At 35.1% G+C, this 19,253-nt stretch overlaps 1 long non-coding RNA gene across 1 annotated transcript in view; it reads right to left on the minus strand.

The window, feature by feature from the left end:
* Positions 1-3,058: 3,058 nt before the first annotated feature.
* Positions 3,059-19,253, minus strand: part of LOC138188309 (uncharacterized) — a 55,488-nt gene continuing 39,293 nt past the window's right edge. The window contains exon 5 of the long non-coding RNA XR_011175465.1: positions 3,059-3,437. This is a non-coding gene — a long non-coding RNA (uncharacterized LOC138188309). The remainder of the gene's footprint in view (positions 3,438-19,253) is intronic.

The raw sequence follows: 19,253 nt of genomic DNA on the forward strand, positions 1-19,253 counted from the left end.
CGTCAAACATTCTACCTTAGTCAAAGCGACCGTTTTGATGGATAAAATCAAAACCAACATTCCTCTTCCTGTCCCTCTCGTTCAAGGCTTTTTCGACAAATCAAAACTGTCACGCTTTCAAGGCACACGATACATCGTCAAACCTTCCAGATCAGTAAAAGCTGACGCGAGTGATCGATAAAACCAAACCCGATTGCTTGCTGCCGCATCGCCCCTTCAACGTCCTTTGCAACCCTCTATCGAAAATTTCGTGGCCGATACACCCCTAAATCGACAACACCCCATTCACCACGAAAATTCACACCGGGAAATCCTTACGTAACCAACGAAACCGATACGTGAGATCTCGACGATTTACAACCGTTCGCTCGAATTCTCGGATAACAAGCGGTCCACGTGACCACAGTACGAATTCCTCTGAACTGTGAAGTATTCAGTACGGAGGGGTTGCGGCGAAGTGTATAAAGCGGTGGCGAAGCGGAAATCCTTCTGGGACCGATCGTACAGATACGATGTAGCGTGAAATGTTTATTGGCCAGCCAGGTGGACCGAGTGTCGCGTCGGTCAGCATTTGCTTTGTCTGCCCGATATCTGCTCGATAATAAAGACCAGCCCCGGGACCAATTGAATTGTTTAACGTGATCGGTTGTATGGCGGCGTTTTCACCCGTCGCCTGTCCCCCAGGGAATCGCCTTGTTAAGGAGCCACCATGAATATTCTAATCGCTGCTGCTTTGTATTTTAGCTTGTTGCGGTCGACAAGCCTAATTGCTTTCGAGCGGTTCCTCTGTGTTTGCAATTTCCGGATTCTGGTTGACAGTGTTTAGTGTTCGGCTCGGCTGCCATATTGTGTGGTCTATGTTGACGTGTGTTACATTTTCATAGATTTGGCTGGCTTGCATTATGTTAGAACGAGGTCAGATAGGTTAACACATATTGGAAGAAAATTAAAATGTGTCATACGAGACTAGATTTTAGTAGATTGCGTTGCAGTCAGTTGTATTATGTTGAAGCAAAGTCAGATCGGTTTGTAGATTGTCGCAGTGAGTTGAACTGTATTGTAATAAGTTGGAAGAAGTTTGAATGGAATAGACTGCAGTGGAATGTGCTGCAATAAATTGAGACGTGTGAGACCGCCTGGGCATATGTTGGACTATGTTTGAACGCGTTTAATTACCGGCTGTTATGTTGGAATAAATTTGTTTACTGGCGGTATTGCAATATTAATCTATATTTGTTAAGGTGAATTAAGCGGCTGATGTGTTCTGTGATTGGGTTACTATGTTCAAATATAAGTATAATGAAACAATCTTTGAGATGTATTCGAATGTGTTGAAATATGTTGGACCGTGTTTGAATAAACTGAAGTACATTGGATTATACTGGCTGTGTTAAAGTATGTTGAAGTATTTCGAAACATGTTAAATTCTTAAATTAAATTCAAATCTCGGATGCTGCTTAACAATCTAAACAATATGTTTAACATAATATTACGTTTATTTGTCGTCATCATATTGGAAATATTTTACATCTGATTACATATATATTGATTTATTTCCATTTTTCCATTTCAAATAGAAATTTTGTACTACCTTTTAGTCGTTTTGTATCTGTCCATTTTTTTTTTCTGTGAGAACATATTATAGCTAATCGCGTTTGATGACAAATTTGGTTTGAAATTAGTCTTCGATCAGAATTGGCTTAAATTTACATTAAGATATTACGGTTGCACTCTGTAAGAACAGCTTTCGAGGAGTCGATCGATGAAATATTCCAGCGCAAATCTAAGAACACGATCATAAGCGATCGTTTCATCTAACTTCGATGCACGTAGCTTGCAGTTCAAGCGCAAAATTAGCATCGGCTGTAAGCTATTGGTCCGTGACATGACTGTTCGACTCCGTTACTTTTCTCCTCGTCTTGCATGGATCTCTGATGAAATCCTGCCACTTTGATGCTCCGTCAACGCTCTTAAATCCCCGAAGCTCATTCAAACTCCCTTCACACGCTCGAAAAAAGTCTAATATGAGACGAGAATTTCACTTAAAATTTCAGTAAAATTGTTACCAGAAGAAGAAGAAGCTTCGCTACAATTTCTCATAACTTTCCGTGAATCAGCATGTTAGAAAAGAGAAAATAAATGAAACGTAAAGCAATTTGCTTTGCAACATATCGAACATTGCGATAGTTTCAGTCCGGATATTCGCATAAATTATAATCGACGATTACCATGTCAGGACAATTCCGAATTTCTGGTCAACCATATTCTTAGTTGGCTCGGCATACACGAAATTCACGAGGGTGGAAACAATTTGCAGAATTTCCGGAATCTCGGTGAACTCGCGTCGCCTCGTCGATTTTACTCGACAAAAGAAACATCTCCTTCATATTAATCTCCCTACTCCACTGAACAGTCCATTAACCAAGCACATTCAAAAACGACTAAAATATTAAAATCATAGAATTAATTTATTATAAAGTGCCAGCTAATTATCCGATTTGTCTTTAGATCTCCACAAATCCATCATCAACAAATGTATTTATATCAATTATTACATTTCGGATTTTAGTTGATAAATTTTCAAAATTTGTTGCGTTTCAAATAATCCTAAATTTAAATAAATAACATCCCTTTCGTAAGAAAATTCCTCGCGACATTAATGTTCAACTTCTGATCACGTTACACATCTGTCTTATTCCACTAGTTCCACTGATTCTACTAAATCACTGTTAGACATCAAAGTCGTTATGATTTTTAATTTGATCAATTTTTATGATTGAAAGAAATTAATTGTAAAACATTGTCGTGGATTTGATATACGGGTGATGTTAATAATTTACAAATACTTGGAAATCTTGATCAGAAGTGGTCAATCGTTCAATTAAAAATATCGATCGTCAATCGAATATCGTTAATTCGAATATTAATATGGGTGTGCGATGAGTATTCACTTAGACTTTTGAATTTAACAAAATTTGTAACATTTTTATTTTTTAATTATTAATTATGTTAAATAACTGTCGATAAATAACTGTATATCGTTTTAAATTTCCCGCACTTTTTCTAGAATGAAAAAGAGACGAAAATTAATGGTTCCGTTAGGTGAGTCGTATTTCCCGACCAATGAGATAAATGGAGCGTAAATTTTGCCAGGAAAACACTTAATTATCGAGCTCCTTAATCCATCGAACTGCACAACAGGCGGACACGTAGCTTAATTGTTGGAAACCAGACTTAATACCAGGATTACGTGGCTCGAAGGTAACACGTGAATCTGGAAATCGGTCTGGATATTATAAGCCGTACGATTCCGTCTTGGATAGTCTTCGGTAACGCTTTCCGGTGGTGTAGAGTTCCATGACCTTGCCACTTCCGGATTATCCATGGATTTGTGAGGCGCACCGTATTGAACTTGCCATGTTTCCTCCAGAATAAACCTCCGAAAGTCAAAAGGTTTCACTGTGGCAGACTAAAACTTAAACTTGATAATTTTAACATGTGAACAAATTGTCGTATCATATAGATGATGATTATAAAGCGTCGATTCATTTCTAATAACTATTTTTCTCAAAAGTGGACCGAAATGTTTTGATCGCCCTGTATATTATCCTAGCAATATCGACGCTATTAGTTTTACAGTAGTGGTACCTAACCTCAATTCGCTCAATTGCTAACTCAGCTTTGGTTCCTATAATGAAACCTCAAAAATGAACTTTTATACCTAGTCTAATTGAACTAATTGAAAGTTACTTCGATTTCAATCCTAACCTCTCTAAAACAACAATTCGAAAAAACAAAAGACAATTTCAATCCGAGTCACCAGGAAAGATTCTTTCCTTTTCTTAACCTCTTTTCTATTCTCCTAACCTTTTTCTTAACCTATTCCTGACTTTCTTAACCAGTAGTCACAATGAACAAACAAAATCAAATAAAGAAACAATAAAGGGGCAGGTTAAGGTTGCAAAGTGTAGTTACAAGATATCATTTGCACGACTCCACCAATTCCATTTTCTTGATAGCATCGAAAACAAGGATATTATCAAGCAGTGCACTCGACGAATCGGTAAGCCACTTTGCTCCGCGCTCGAAACTTTCCTCCACTCTTGTCAAGCGTCCTAAATTCGTTGAGTAGAGGTTAGGATAGTCGGTAGCTTGGGCCCGGAAACGCAATATGAGGACGAATAATCCAGAGATTGGTGTTCATAAGACGCAACAGCCGGATCTAATCGGATTTCTCCTCATTTCCATGCAGCAGACGATATTGTTCGCGATTCTATGTGCACCAGACGGCAGATATTGCGCATGCATTCGTGCAGGTTGCAGCCACGCGTGAATACGTCCCCGTGTTCGATCCATTTCAGCTGTCTTCCGCTACGGCTCTCGAAACGACGACGCCTGTTTATTTTATTTCTCGAAGAGAAGAGAAGAGAAGAGTCCTCTGTAAGTTTATCTTTTAGGGCCATTGATAATTTTTTTTTTTTTTTTTGAATTACTTCTTATCATTTAGGGTTATTAATAACCTCACTTTTTAGAGTTACCTGTAATTGTTTTTTCTTTTAAGGTTATTGATCGTTTCTCTTTCTAGAATTGTTTATAATAATTCCCTATTTTAACATAATTTCTGCCTTTCTTAAGTTCGAAAGATAATGTAGCAACCAATTATTGCAATCTAGATACAGGTCTTTCAATTCTAAGGGGTTGGGTTAGGTTCGTACAAAAGGATCTTACCATCGAATATAGGTTAAAGCAATTTTTGAATCGCTGCACTCTTTAAACGGCAGTTTAAAGTGGAACAGACAATTCTTTCAGTAATAGAAAAGAATTGTCACTATATTACTTATCTTATCATTTTTGTCAGAAAAGTATCACTTACTGCCTTTGTTTCAGCAGCAGAATTAGCGATTTTAAGGTTAGGATTAGTAGTGTTAATCTAGATAGTGGGTATCAGGTGTCGTGAGCTGTTGAGCTGTGTAAATTGATACGTGTTGCATTAATCCGAGATTTCAAACACCATAGGATTCGTGAGACCTCACAGTGTATGTTATCGAGAGTATGGAATCTATCGTAAACCACTTGTTGTTCGTAGAAACCTAACCTATATGACCTAACTTCAAAGCTGTAGAACTTTCGTGAATTCCTTCAGCTTTTACGTTCGAAATCATGCATACTCAGTATTGATCCTTGAGCCTAGGTTTTGAACAATCACTCATTCGAATATTAGTATGATAAGAAACTGAACCTAACCCCATCAAGATGTGTTCTACCTTTAAATAATCTTTGCTGCACTTGGAATTTGGCTCCGATGTGGAGTGACTATTTTATAACAAAAATGACGAGTGTATCCATTGTCAATCAATTGTACTATAGTTTCGCGAAATCGTAGGTATCTATGAGGTGGAGAGACTTCCTGGAAGAACGAGCGAAGTTATTTGGCCGACTTCTCATGGGAGTCGACCTGTGAACGCCGATCGAAACTGATGAGACTTTCGTAGGCACCGGTGCGAGTTGTTGAAGCGAGTTTCCAACTAGTTTTCGATCATGTTCGAGTGATTGACGGTTGTGCTTAATGTTTCACTCGATGGAAGTATGTAATCTACGAGATAAAGAATTGGCTGTAAGTTTTGTCGTAAGCTTATGCGTGATACTGGATAATGGATAGGCTATTGGCTAGTGATACATAATAGCGGAGAAAGGAAAGTTTAAGAGATAGATGGTACGAAGAGGTACCATAATTTTACAAAATCGAATTATACTTGAAAAGAGTAATAAACGAATGTAACATTTACCTGAGAACAGGCTACCAATATAGTTGGACCAACGTAGTTCAGGCACTCGTGCAGCATCGATTTTTAATTTTTCTTTGTCCATCACTGTAGTTATTATAAAGACCAAGTGTCCTTGTAATATTAGATAATTTTATGAGCTGATTAGTGATTTTTTCATTAGCTGATTTTGTGAGCTGTTAGAGACAATGAGAGAAAGTGGGCTGTTTCAGGACTGCGATCTGATCCCTGACATCAGAATTACGATTGGCAATCCATGGCCCAGGACCTAAAATTTGGGATCTAAGGTTCAAGACCGAGTATCCAAAATGTGGCAATTAAATTTCTGGATATAACAAGTGGAGAGAATAAAAGACCAATTAGGTCGATCTTTACACTTGGCATTTGTCATAAACTAATGAATCCTGAGAGGCTCTGGACCTACAACGTTCAACAACTGTACGAAAGTTCTACAGGTCCTACGATCGATAAATGGCTCAGATAAATGATTCTATTCCTATCTCACAGATTCTTCAATTACAATTTTCACATATTGGGTTGGCAACTGAGTGATTGCGGATTTTATCATTAGGTGGTATTGACAAAATCCGCAATCACTCAGTTGCCAACCCAATAGCTTCATCTCAAATAAAGTATCTCTGTATATCAAGGAAGAAGTAACTGGTTCGATCTAATTTTCCTAGTCTCTTGCAATTTATAGTCGACACGTGTGCAAATTTTACAAAGAGATGTAAAAGATCATCCATATGAACCGTGGGTCTTAACGATCGCTATAAATATCACGAGCCACAAACCGGCCTCCAGGTGGCCAGATCTGTGTTGTAACTATTTTCAGAACGACTGTAAAATATCGTGGGTCGTAAATTTGAAACGACAGCTTGGCCAACGTTTTGTTCCTCTCCCACGGTGGACTAGAGATCAAATTTTTCCCCTGACCAAATGTCGATTCCATGTTCGCGAGATTTGTGAATCTGAATGAATAGACGCAATCGATGCACGCAACACAGCACACAGAAAAATCGCGGATCTCTCGTTTCTATCTTCCTTCTCTTCCCTCTCTTGTATTTTATTTTTTAATCGCTTGAATTTTCCACTTTTATTTACACATGATTTAAGGAATGATCAAAGATAAAGCTTATCTCTTGCTTCGTGACCGAATAGATCAGCGAGAACGATTTTTCAGCCATTTCCTGAAGGGATACCATTCTCTTATTTTTCTTCTCTTTTTTTTCCTTTTATTTTTCGGGAAATAAGAGGAATGGTGTTACGGCGAGATTGATGTCCGAGTTTGTTACACCAGAGTTTTAATATTCCGCGCTTCGTTATTGCCCGCTGACGGTTGAATTTCAAACAAGCCACGAGGAAACTTAATGTATTCCTTTGTTTTTCCGTTTTCATAAGCGGCCGCAAGTTTCTACGTAAGTTTCGATTAATATTCGTCGCTACTCGCAGTGCTAGATTTTCTAGATTTTGATAAATACCGATGCTTCGTGGTGGTGGCAAGGCACATTTATTTCAAAGTTTATTAATGGTTTTGCAACGTTGGAATGCGGATTTTGTCATTAGTTGGTATCGACAAAACCCACACTCACTTAGTTGCCAGATCATATGACTCGCACCGACTTAGTCGCCATCTCGATCGGCCTCACCGACATAGTTGCCAGCTCGAGTAGTCGCACTGACATAGTTGCCAGCTCGAGTGGCCGCACCGTCATAGTTGCTATCTTGAGCGGCCGCACTGACGTAGTTGCCAGCTCGAGTAGTCGCACTGACATAGTTGCCAGCTCGAGTGGCCGCACCGTCATAGTTGCTATCTTGAGCGGCCGCACCGACTTATTTGCCAGCCCAAAAAATTCGTATTTTCATTAATTTTGTCAAATGGATGATAAATTAGTTCCTGAACAGATATTACTCTCATCTAGCAAATGCTCGTCGAGTATACTCGACGTATTGCGAATCTTTACGTATCTTCGTACGTCTTTACGTATTTTATGTAAATTTTAAAGAAGCAGAAGGCTGGCAAAGGGCAGCAGAGCCGTAAACGGAAACGTGATATTACGAAATTGAAAAACTTTTACAATTGGAAAATTGAAAGAGTGGGAATTTCGAAACTGGTGGCAATTTTCGAAACTTTATTTCGATTTTGAAAAAGAAGCTGCAGGTTTCAAGCAGCGAACGTACGACGATTTCGAAGATGCAAATTCTTTCGATTTGCTAATTTGAGAATTTCTCAGTCGTTGAATGCTTGAGATTCTGAGAATTTTAATCTGCAAGGCCGAAATTTCGCGATTTGGAAGCGTAATACAAATTTGAAAATTGTTGAATCTCAAAATTAACAAATTTTTCTTTCCACGAGCTTCGAAAATTGAAGAATCTAAAATTCGAGAATTCCATTTCTGTGAAACTTTTGGGGTCTCGTGAAATCGAAAACTTGTCAACCCCAAACTCCCAGTGTCAGAATTTTGAAAATTAAAAACTCCAAGATACGAAAAGATATGAAATCAATGGTTTGAAAAATTGGAAAATTCAGAAACTTTAAAAAAACAAAAAAAGAATATTCTAAAATATTAAAATTAAAAATTATAAAATTATAAAATTCCTCATAGATGTTACTTTCAACCGTCAGTGTGTTAATCAAATATTTTATCAAACCTGATTTACCTACATTGTAACGAAACGTAATGATCATTCCAAGGAACAAACCACGATTAACGTGCACCGCAAATTAATAGCGTGTCGTCACGAAACATTCGCGTCGACGAGCTTCTCGTCTTTTTCTCTTCTTTTCTTTCCTTTCACCGGAAGAATAGCCTTTTCGTTTTGTCCATCCGACACGTAATACTTCGGACCTGGTTCCGGTTCGTACAATCGGGTTGGCAACTAAGTGATTGCGGATTTTGTCAATACCACTTAATGACAAAATCCGCAATCACTTAGTTACCAACCCCAACCTAACCTCAACCTGATCCCAACCTAACCTCAATACTATTTAAACCAATTAGTGCGAAAAAATTATTCTGCAAAACTTTCTCATATTTGATTGCTTCGCGTAATAAAAGATATTTCCCGAGAATTTCTTCATTCAAACTTTAGACAAACTGATATTTTCTTATCCCGTTATTTAATCGGAACTTAATTTAATTTATTCCCCAAGTAAGTCCTCCACTCGTGCGAGTTTATTTTCCAATTACCTAGCACTCTTTACCAGGAATGTTCATTAATTAACGTGAAACTTAATTCCATTTTCCTCACAGGGGAAATCTCAGAAATCTGATCCAAGAAATTCCACTCCAACCTCGCTCGAGCCAACGATATTTTGCTTCTGTATGTATAATGCAACACTGATGTTACGAATCGTTGGTTTTAAAGCTCGAGTACAGTACCCGGACTGAAAAATATTTGGCCAGAATGACAGATTTTAGTGGTTTTTGAGCTCGTCGAAGTGGAAAATCTGGGTCTTCTCTCACGGAAATGAGGCGCGACAAATTTCGTTCAACCTGTTGATGTGTCACATCCTCGTGAATTTTGACCACGTGCTTTTTCTACATTTGCTACTCTTAACCTATACTCTATGGTTTACTCTATGGTTTACTCTGTCTACATTTGAATCGCGAGTATCGAATTAGGTTTGGTATAATTTTTATTTTCCGACCGTAATCGTGTACAGTTTCTACAATTGAGACGTTCGTTGGCCAAACCCTCGTTCTCGAGGCCTAATTTTCAAAATCGTTCGTTTCCGTGAAAAATCGTCCTCTTTAGCTTTCCGTGAAAAATGACACGCGCGGCTCAAAAATTTTACAATCCGAATACCTTCTTATCTTAGATTAATTTTTATTTTTTAGTTGTTCCTTTCTTTCTTTTCTCTTTTTTTTTCATTTCAATGAAAATCAGTAACTCAGCAACTCCATTTGCTTCGAGATAAGTGCGCTACTACTAGCACAGTGCTACTTAGCAGCCTATCGAGCGTTCAACTTTGTAGTTTTCCTGTCGTTGGAGTCTTATATGCTTTTAGATCAGACGTTTGAGTGCCTGGGATGGCGAATCGGCCCCTATATTCTTCCCTTAACTGGAAATAATCGCGTCTCTTAAAGGCACTCAAGCTTCCTCGAGTATTGCCCTTAAGTGGCTCCCTCTATTTGGACCATAAAAAACTTCCCGACTATCTGCGTACTGCAATTCTCAGTAAAAAAAAAAAGCACTCCATTATGGAACTTTCAACTTGTTACTTGTAAATTCTCCTTTATAAGGTGAAACGATCATTTTCTCTACTTGCCAAGAGTTACCTTATAAAACTTTCTATATTACGTTCCTTTCCGTCTCTTTCTTTATTTCCGCATTTGCCACGTTATTTCACGCATAGGTAACCATTTCGAAAACTTTTTATATTAACCTTTTATATTATATTTTATAATGTCGATGTTATAACGCAACCGTTTCACGTTCAGTAAAGTAAAGTAACGTTCGGTGAGTAAATAAATATTGATAACCGTTCATCAGGCATTTATTGTCTCCTAACCTTAAATCTGTGCGCAGTCGATATTTTAACGCGCAAAGTATTTATTTTGCGCGGCCGGTAATTCAGTATCTTTCGGATGAACCGCAGCCAGTCGTTAGCGATCTACGGACTGTTCGTTAGCTTTTATCGCTTTTCTTCCAGTTTCGTCACTCTGTCGAGGCGATGAATTAAATTCCTCTAATGATCGAAGGGCTGAGGTTAAAGGTAGCGATTTAAGGGAAAAGCTTGGAATTTTATATTCCCAGAGTATCTATTAGGTTGGCAACAAAGTGATCGAGGGATTTTGTCAATACCACCTAACGACAAAATCCGCAATCACTTAATTGCCAACCCAACAGAACAACATAGAACTTAACAATCGCCTCGTTAAGTTTCACGTATTTATAAAATTTCTATTGTTTCACCAATTTTCCGATTCAGTGGGTAACTTGCAAGGCTGGATGATAGAAAATTCGCTTAATCGGTGAATCATGTGAAGCCACATATTTTTCCAAATGTTGTTACCTCCTTTTCAATTCCGTGACTCGAGCATTTCATGCAGTCGATGGTTCAGAAATTTCCGAATAAACGACCAAATAATCATCTAGGATATGTAGTGACGAAACAACGAAGGAATTTATTCTGGAATCGGCAATTCCATTTACGCGGCTTTTCGTGTTCGTCGATCGGACAAAAAATTCGTGGAATTTCGATGCATTCGAAAACGATTAACCAGGCCGAAATTTACATCTTGATGTCCGGGGTTCGCTAATTGAACAACAGGCCGGATTTGTGTTGTGCCGAAGCCTCGAGGCTGCCAAATCATCGAGCTGCCGTTTGCGATCGCGCCGGCAACAGAGAGCCGTGGAAATTAATTTCTAATTAACATTGATTGAACGTGTGACACGCAGGCGTGTGTTCGTACATTCAGACAGAGTATGAAACGGCCAACGATTGAACTGGGAAACTTTTCAAGCATCGAACAATATATTTCGCACCGTACGCATATTATGGGAAATGTAGGAAAATCAGTATAGGAATGGGAAATTGCTTTTCTGCGATTGATGACGTAATTACAAGTTAGGAAACGTACGGAGCTTAAAGTTTTCCGGGCTTTCAGAGTAACTGAGATTTTCCAATCTGTGTATCTTCAAAATCGCCAGATTTTGTATTCTTTTAATTTTGAAAAGCTTCAGAGGCCTAGGAAACATCGCGATTTTCCGAGTCTTCAAATTTGAAAATTCTCCCGCCAGCTGGAAAATCGTCAACTCCCCGGGTCTCGAAATGTCGAATTTTCATATCACCGATTTCCTCTCAGACTTCTAAAACTTATCCGTACGCAATGTGAAACTTTCAAATTACGAAATTTTAGAAAATTCGAAACTTCTAAAGTCGTCGAATCTCAAAAGTTTTGCATTCTCAACGTTTTCTTTCTAATTCACAAATTACAGAGTGCAGAAAATTTGCCACTGTTCGAAGTTTCGATTCACTGAATTTTCAAATTCGAAATCGAAAATTTCCGACCATTAAACCACTGAACCGTTAACAGGGAAATTCGTTCGAGGAAATCGTGGACTTCGCTCGAAGGTATTTCCTGATCCTCCAGAATGAGATTAAAATCCTGTTTTTCACGAAGAGCTTTTTATTTCCATTCAGCATCCCTCTGTGAACCACGAATATGCCACACTTAGAGAGAACGAGCAGAAAGAAGATCGTGAAGGCAATTAAAATACCTTCCAACACTGTGTTCTCGTTTTAATGAACGACGCCCTACGAATTGCAACTAATCTGCCTCGGCGCTTTCCTGACAAATGGCTACTGTAACCTTGTGAACAACCGTATTACAAATTCGTTTGGCCACGTGGGATGGGAAAAACCCAATATTGTAGTTAGCCAGATGTATCTTCTCTCGAAAGCTATAGGTGGATTTTCTAAAGCTCTAATTTTCCATCTTTCTTGTTACGTGGATTTTTAAGGATGGAGCTGATTCAGACATAGGATTTATCTTTTATTGGATTTGCCAAGTATGAAGTTTAAATTATCACAATCTTCTGCAATAGTAATTACCTGTTATCGAATTGTTCAGCTTCGAACAGGTAATCCCCTTTAAAACTGCAATAAGCTTGAATTTTATTTAAATAGCGAGATTTAGTTGTTGTAAACGAACGTTAAATTCATTAGTAATAACGAACACATTAATTATTGTTGATTGACTATTAGAATATTTTGATACTGCTAAGTAATTAACGTAAATAATGTTTATATTGTTAAATTCAGGGATTTGCACAATTTATAATTTAGAGATATTCGACAAATTCACAATTAACAGATTCATAAACTTCGTTTTGTGGTATATTATTAATATATATGTATTTGGTATGTTTTCTCAATTTGGGGAAAATTTGAATGTTTTTCTTGTTTCTTGAATTACTCTGATAATTATGACGAATAACCCTCTAATACATTTTTTCACTACCTTAACATTTGTTTTCCATTATTTTTTTTTTTTTCTTTTTTCTTTTCATGCATATGAGAGCTTTTTTATTTTTGCTTTCATTTTTATTTTAAGACGTACGCGTGTCGTGCAGTGGGAAAAGTATTTTTTGACGTTGAAGAAAAACCAGATGGGTGCGTTGGGATTAGAACACGAGCCGTTTGGATGGTAATCGGAGACATTACTCGCATCCCCGTATTTCCTCATGTTTCTGCGTGTTCTATTCCAAGTTTATACCACGTATCGATTTATGATTCAGCGTTAAACGTCTCAAATTTCTTTTAACGTGAAAAAAAAAATAAAGATACATATCCAATTTTATTTTGTAAATTATTATTACAATTTCTTGACAGAAACGAGTAATTTTCTTTTACAGTCGATTACTTTTCATCTTAATTCCTCTTCTACAGCTAATACTATTCTTCCTGGAACGTTTTTATCAACGATGGAAGGTTTAGATGAAACACAGTTACAAAACGCGCTGCAACTACGACTAAATTCGTAACTGTCGTTGTCAAAATTTGATCAGTCGCGTATTTGCGACAAAATGGTCTGGAACATTTCCAAGAACTCGTTGAAAACGGTTTCCATGCCGGGGATGGTTTGTTTGACGCACCACTTCGCCGTCGTCGGGCAAATCAGGATTATGGCGATGACAGTGATCATCAGGGGCGCGAGGAACGCCCAGATAAGCTACACATAAAGGACTTCTTTAATTCCCAATGAAATACAGTATCGTCAAAAATGATCAAATTTTATGAACACTCTTTACAGAAGCATTCGAACCAAGGACCATAATAGTTATAGTCGAGATGAGAAGAGTTGCTGTGTAAGGAGTAGTAGGTTGGTTTAATTGATTTTTTTTTTTACGAATAACCATTATAGTTTTTTTTTTTTTAATAAATAAATAATCATCGTTTGTGGCAAAATTCTTTTTTGGTCACCAATAACCATTATTGAGAAGAGGTAGAGGGAGGAGGAATGAAAATAAAAGTCGAAAGAAATAAATATAATAAATAATAAAAAAAATTCTATCATATTCAATGCTTATGGACAATGAAGAACATTCTGATGGTCAGTAATGGTAATTCGTAAGTAGAGTACTTAAAAATTGATATTTTTCAATTTTTCAATTTTTTCTTTATCGATGACTCTCGTCGCCAAGATTTTAGACATAACCATTGTTTTTCATCCCTGACTCGAAAACACTTGTAGAATATATCGTGTGTTTTATAGGAAACATTTTGAGATTTTATTGGCACTAAAACGAAACTCTTTTGAAGAATCGATATTCGGTAATAAAACTGAGATTTGGGATCTTTGGGAAAACTTGGGATCAAATCTTGCGAGACTACATGGTTAATTGAATATTTTCACATTTATGTAAAACACACTGTCGTTCGGGAGGATTAAAAATTATACGAATACCTTTAGAAACTTTATATTGCCATGTTCTTTTAGAGGTTAGCAACTAAGTGATTGCGGGCTTTGCCATTACCACCTAGTGGCAAAGCCCGCAATCACTTAGTTGCCAACCTAATACTTGAAAGAAAATCTCTTGGAAGAAAAAGAATTAAATTCTGATGCAGAATAAAAAATTGTTCTGAATTACCGTTCGAGTAACGTTAACATATTTAACGAACGAATGTAAATGTTAAACCGAGTATGTTGTAAATGCGACGATGCGTGAAAGAGCAAACGACGAATGGAAAGATATCACGGATTAATTAACGGTACGAAACAGATTTTCATTTGTTCTGCTTTAATCAGCCGTGTAATTGGAAGGTTCGTTGAATAAATGAAAATAAAGGGGAAAGGAAGTGAAAATAAAAATGGGCAGAAATTTGGCTGATATTAGGTTGGCAACTAAGTGATTGCGGACTTTGTCATTACCACCTAATGACACGATCCACAATCACTTAGTTGCCAAGCCAATATATCCCAGGAAAATCGCGAGTAAATATTTGTAAATTGTAAATGATGTATGAAATTGTGAAAAAGGATAGAACTTACGTAAGAAATCCAAGACACTATGAGCCATCCTAGCAACACTGTACCAGCTGTATTCAAATATGGCGCGTACTCCGGTCGTACAACATATTTTAAGCCGGGAAATTTCGCGCTCAAATCTGTCAGAATAACTTCGAGCTGCGTGAAAAATTGATAGATAATAAATCTGGAAATTTTCCTACGCTCGAAATACTCGCGTTAACGAGGTTACTCGTACGCATTGTTATAATACGATTAGTATGATTTATGAGTCTGTTAGCCAGCGGGTACAAATTTTCCAAAGTACGTAAAATTTTCCGCTACGGATACAAACAGATTTACAGTCTCGATCGATAGTGTCGGGTGATTTGTTTCTAATAAAACATTGATATTTGGTAATTAATCCAATTAAAATCAGGTCAATTATTACAACTTGATAATTCGTTTGCAACTTTTCTCACTTTTCAGTGCGGGTGTAACTCGTGGCTAAAATTGAAAAATTGTAAAAAGAAAATGCACGAAGGAGAAGACAGAGATCGTCTAATGAAAACCAAAATCAAAAATTGATGGTTCTATTCGATTCTTAAGAAGCAGCATCGAAAAATATTGTAAAATACCATCAAACACGCGTTTAAATAATTACAATTAATAATATCTATAAATAAATAATTGCAAACACAAATAATTCCTATAATCAGATATTTTGTTGAATTTCTACCAAATTTCAAATCGAAAACATTCTGTTCTATTCAATTCCTAAAAAACAAGATCGAGAAATACTGTAAAATACCATCAAACACACGTTTAAATAATTGCATTTAATAATATCTATAAATAAATAATTGCAAACACAAATAATTCCTATAATCAGATATTTTGTTGAATTTCTACCAAATTTCAAATCGAAAACATTCTGTTCTATTCAATTCCTAAAAAACAAGATCGAAAAATACTGTAAAATACCATCAAACACGCGTTTAAATAATTGCATTTAATAATATCTATAAATAAATAATTGCAAACACAATTAATTCCTATAATCAGATATTTTGTTGAATTTCTACCAAATTTCAAATCGAAAACATTCTGTTCTATTCAATTCCTAAAAAACAAGATCGATAAATACTGTAAAATACCATCAAACACGCGTTTAAATAATTGCATTTAATAATATCTATAAATAAATAATTGCAAACACAATTAATTCCTATAATCAGATATTTTGTTGAATTTCTACCAAATTTCAAATCGAAAACATTCTGTTCTATTCAATTCCTAAAAAACAAGATCGATAAATACTGTAAAATACCATCATACACGCGTTTAAATAATTGCATTTAATAATATCTATAAATAAATAATTGCAAACACAGTTAATTCCTATAATCAGATATTTTGTTGAATTTCTACCAAATTTTAGATCGAAAACAATTCTGTTCTATTCAATTCCTAAAAAACAAGATCGAGAAATACTGTAAAATACCATCAAACACGCGTTTAAATAATTACATTTAATAATATCTATAAATAAATAATTGCAAACACAATTAATTCCTATAATCAGATATTTTGTTGAATTTCTACCAAATTTCAAATCGAAAACATTCTGTTCTATTCAATTCCTAAAAAACAAGATCGAGAAATACTGTAAAATACCATCAAATACGCGTTTAAATAATTGCATTTAATAATATCTATAAATAAATAATTGCAAACACAAATAATTCCTATAATCAGATATTTTGTTGAATTTCTACCAAATTTTAGATCGAAAACAATTCTGTTCTATTCAATTCCTAAAAAACAAGATAATAATAATATCTATAAATAAATAATTGCAAACACAATTAATTCCTACAATCAGATATTTTGTTGAATTTCTACCAAGTTTCAAATCGAAAACATCCTGTACAGTTTCTATCGAGCAACGTCAAAAATTTCTCATAGGAATAATTTTTCACCTTTGCAATAATTAGATAATTATTATTTGCTAATTCGTGTTAATATTCGATCGTGAAACAACTTGCTTTCTCTTGGCTAATAGCACGAATGTAAAGTATAATACGAGTATTTACAATGCTGCGGTTGAATATATTAATTTAATTTTTTACACTCACTAGTCAATGTATATGTGCATATATTATTTATATAATAAATCAACGTTTCCTGGAGCAATAATTTCCTGAAGCAACATGTTTCATATTTAATAGTTTCTTTTTTTCATTTTTTATGTATTCAAAAACAACTTACGTAAAACTCCAATGTATTTAAATGCATACGGACATACAATCGACTAGTCAGATATATTTTTCTAAAATTTAATAAAATAAAAAATAATAAAATAATTGTCTACAGATAAATGCTAGCAACTGCCACACGGTTTCCACGACATTCGTCATTAATATTTACTTACGTTCATATTTGTGTATCTCTATTACGAGATTACGAACGCTGAAAATTTACCATAATTCATAAACGAATATTTTCATGCTTTTTTCATCTCACGTTACATTCTTCACTATCCGTCGACTCAACTAACCTACGTGAATTTCATTGTAATTGACAATCGTTCGATCTCTTTGAATATCGTAAACTTCAATTGAAATGATAATAATAATAAATCTCGAAATATCGAAAGAACTTTTAATGAAATTTTTATGAAATAGAAATAAAAAAAAATTGTTTAGAAATTTCTTGGAAAGTAATTTTGCCGAATTAACTAGAGGAAAAAATGTCCTTTATGATGTCGAGATTGAAAATTCACGTGACAAAGGAGCATGTTCTTCGATTTTAATATCCTTGGGGGATTTTAACGAAATTCTATGAAAATCTTGTTGCAATGTAATAAATAATTTTTAAGAGTAACTATTTCCTTTGCTCTAAGAATGTTACAATGGAAAAATACTCTGCTGCAATTTCGTTCATTTTCCAAGATCAAAGAGAAAGTTTCTTCGCCCTAAGTTAATATTCTGAGGTACGTTATTTCATGTTCATAACATACTGCTCATAATTTACTTTGAACACAGCATGGTTCCCATATTTTAAAGCCATCTTCTTCTCTTTGTTGCCAAGCGAAATGAATTTCTCTGCGCGACCTGAACTCGCAGGATGACCTAATGAAAAAGAGAACGCATTTGACAGGAAATGAAAAAAAAGGGGAGGGGACAAAAAAAAGTAAAATATGGGAGAAGAAACTGACAGAGTCCACGATGAAAATATCTTTTATGCAAAAATGTTCGCGCCTTTTTTCCTCGGCTTCCAGTTTCATTTTAAATCTTTTGGAAAACCGGGGGCGAGCATCGGAAAAATAAAACTGTTGAAAATTTTCATATTGTTAAGACGTTTCAAAAAATATCTTCGAAATTTTATTTCAAAATTATATATTTTTTTTTTCTTTAATTTCAACTCAGATAACAGACAGATTGCGTTTTGTGATGTTGGCACATTTTCTTCCAACCTAATTATCTGTGGCTCGTTTGATAGAAAATAAAAGTAGCGAAGATATAGGTGAAAAAATTCTCATTCGCGATGGAAAGCCATTAGTCGAGCGTGCAATAAATCTAATTATCCTGACATCAGAATGATGTATTATAATTCGCGAAACTGTGGACCGATCATAAATTAAGCCACTAATTATCGCGAAATCTGAATTCATCCAAAATTTCCTGATCTTCCATGAATATTGAAAATAACGACAAAATATTTGACGCGAAAGTTCTACCAATTTTCATATAATCAAAATAATAAAATACTAATATTCTTTCCATCTTTCTTGTTTTTCTTTTCCTTTTTTTAGCAATTCTAATATTATTCATTTAAGGCTGAGAAGAATTTTTATAGAAGAATTTGCTGAGAAACAGGATTTTCCAAATTGCAACGGTGAATTTTTAGAATTAGAATTTTAGATTAGAATTCTAATTAAAGTTCTTTGAAATTAGCATTGTTTAATTCCATTCTTCTTACATGTAGAATACATGTTAACGAGATCTCTTGGAAATTAGACGAAAAGAAAAGGAAATGAAGAAAAATGATCGAAATAATGCAATAATTTTTCAAATTTACAATGATGATATAGTAAAAAATATACTGTATTGAAAATTTAATTTGATAAATATTGCTCTAATATTGTTTTTCATAACTGAATATTTAGTTTTTTGTATAAGTTTCTATGTTTATAAATAAATTGCAAATATATATTGAAGTATTATATCCATACAATATTTCTTACACCAAATAAAATGTTTTTTTATATTTATTTATCTGATATTATTATACATGTATTTTTTGTTGGAAACATTTTTTGTTTATTGTTTTGTTTACAATTTTTGTTTAATTTATTGTTTGGAAACAATAACATTTTCATACACTTCAATTTCTACTTAACAAATAAATATTGTTGCAAGAAATGTTAATACTTTTATGCAGTTATTGATATACAACCATCCTTTGATGTTTGAAATGTACTATAATGAACTTAAATTGAAATGTAAAT

Source organism: Bombus flavifrons, chromosome 16, assembly GCF_040668555.2.
Source record: "Bombus flavifrons isolate JBK064 chromosome 16, iyBomFlav1_principal, whole genome shotgun sequence".
Classification (NCBI taxonomy): Eukaryota; Metazoa; Arthropoda; class Insecta; order Hymenoptera; family Apidae; genus Bombus; species Bombus flavifrons.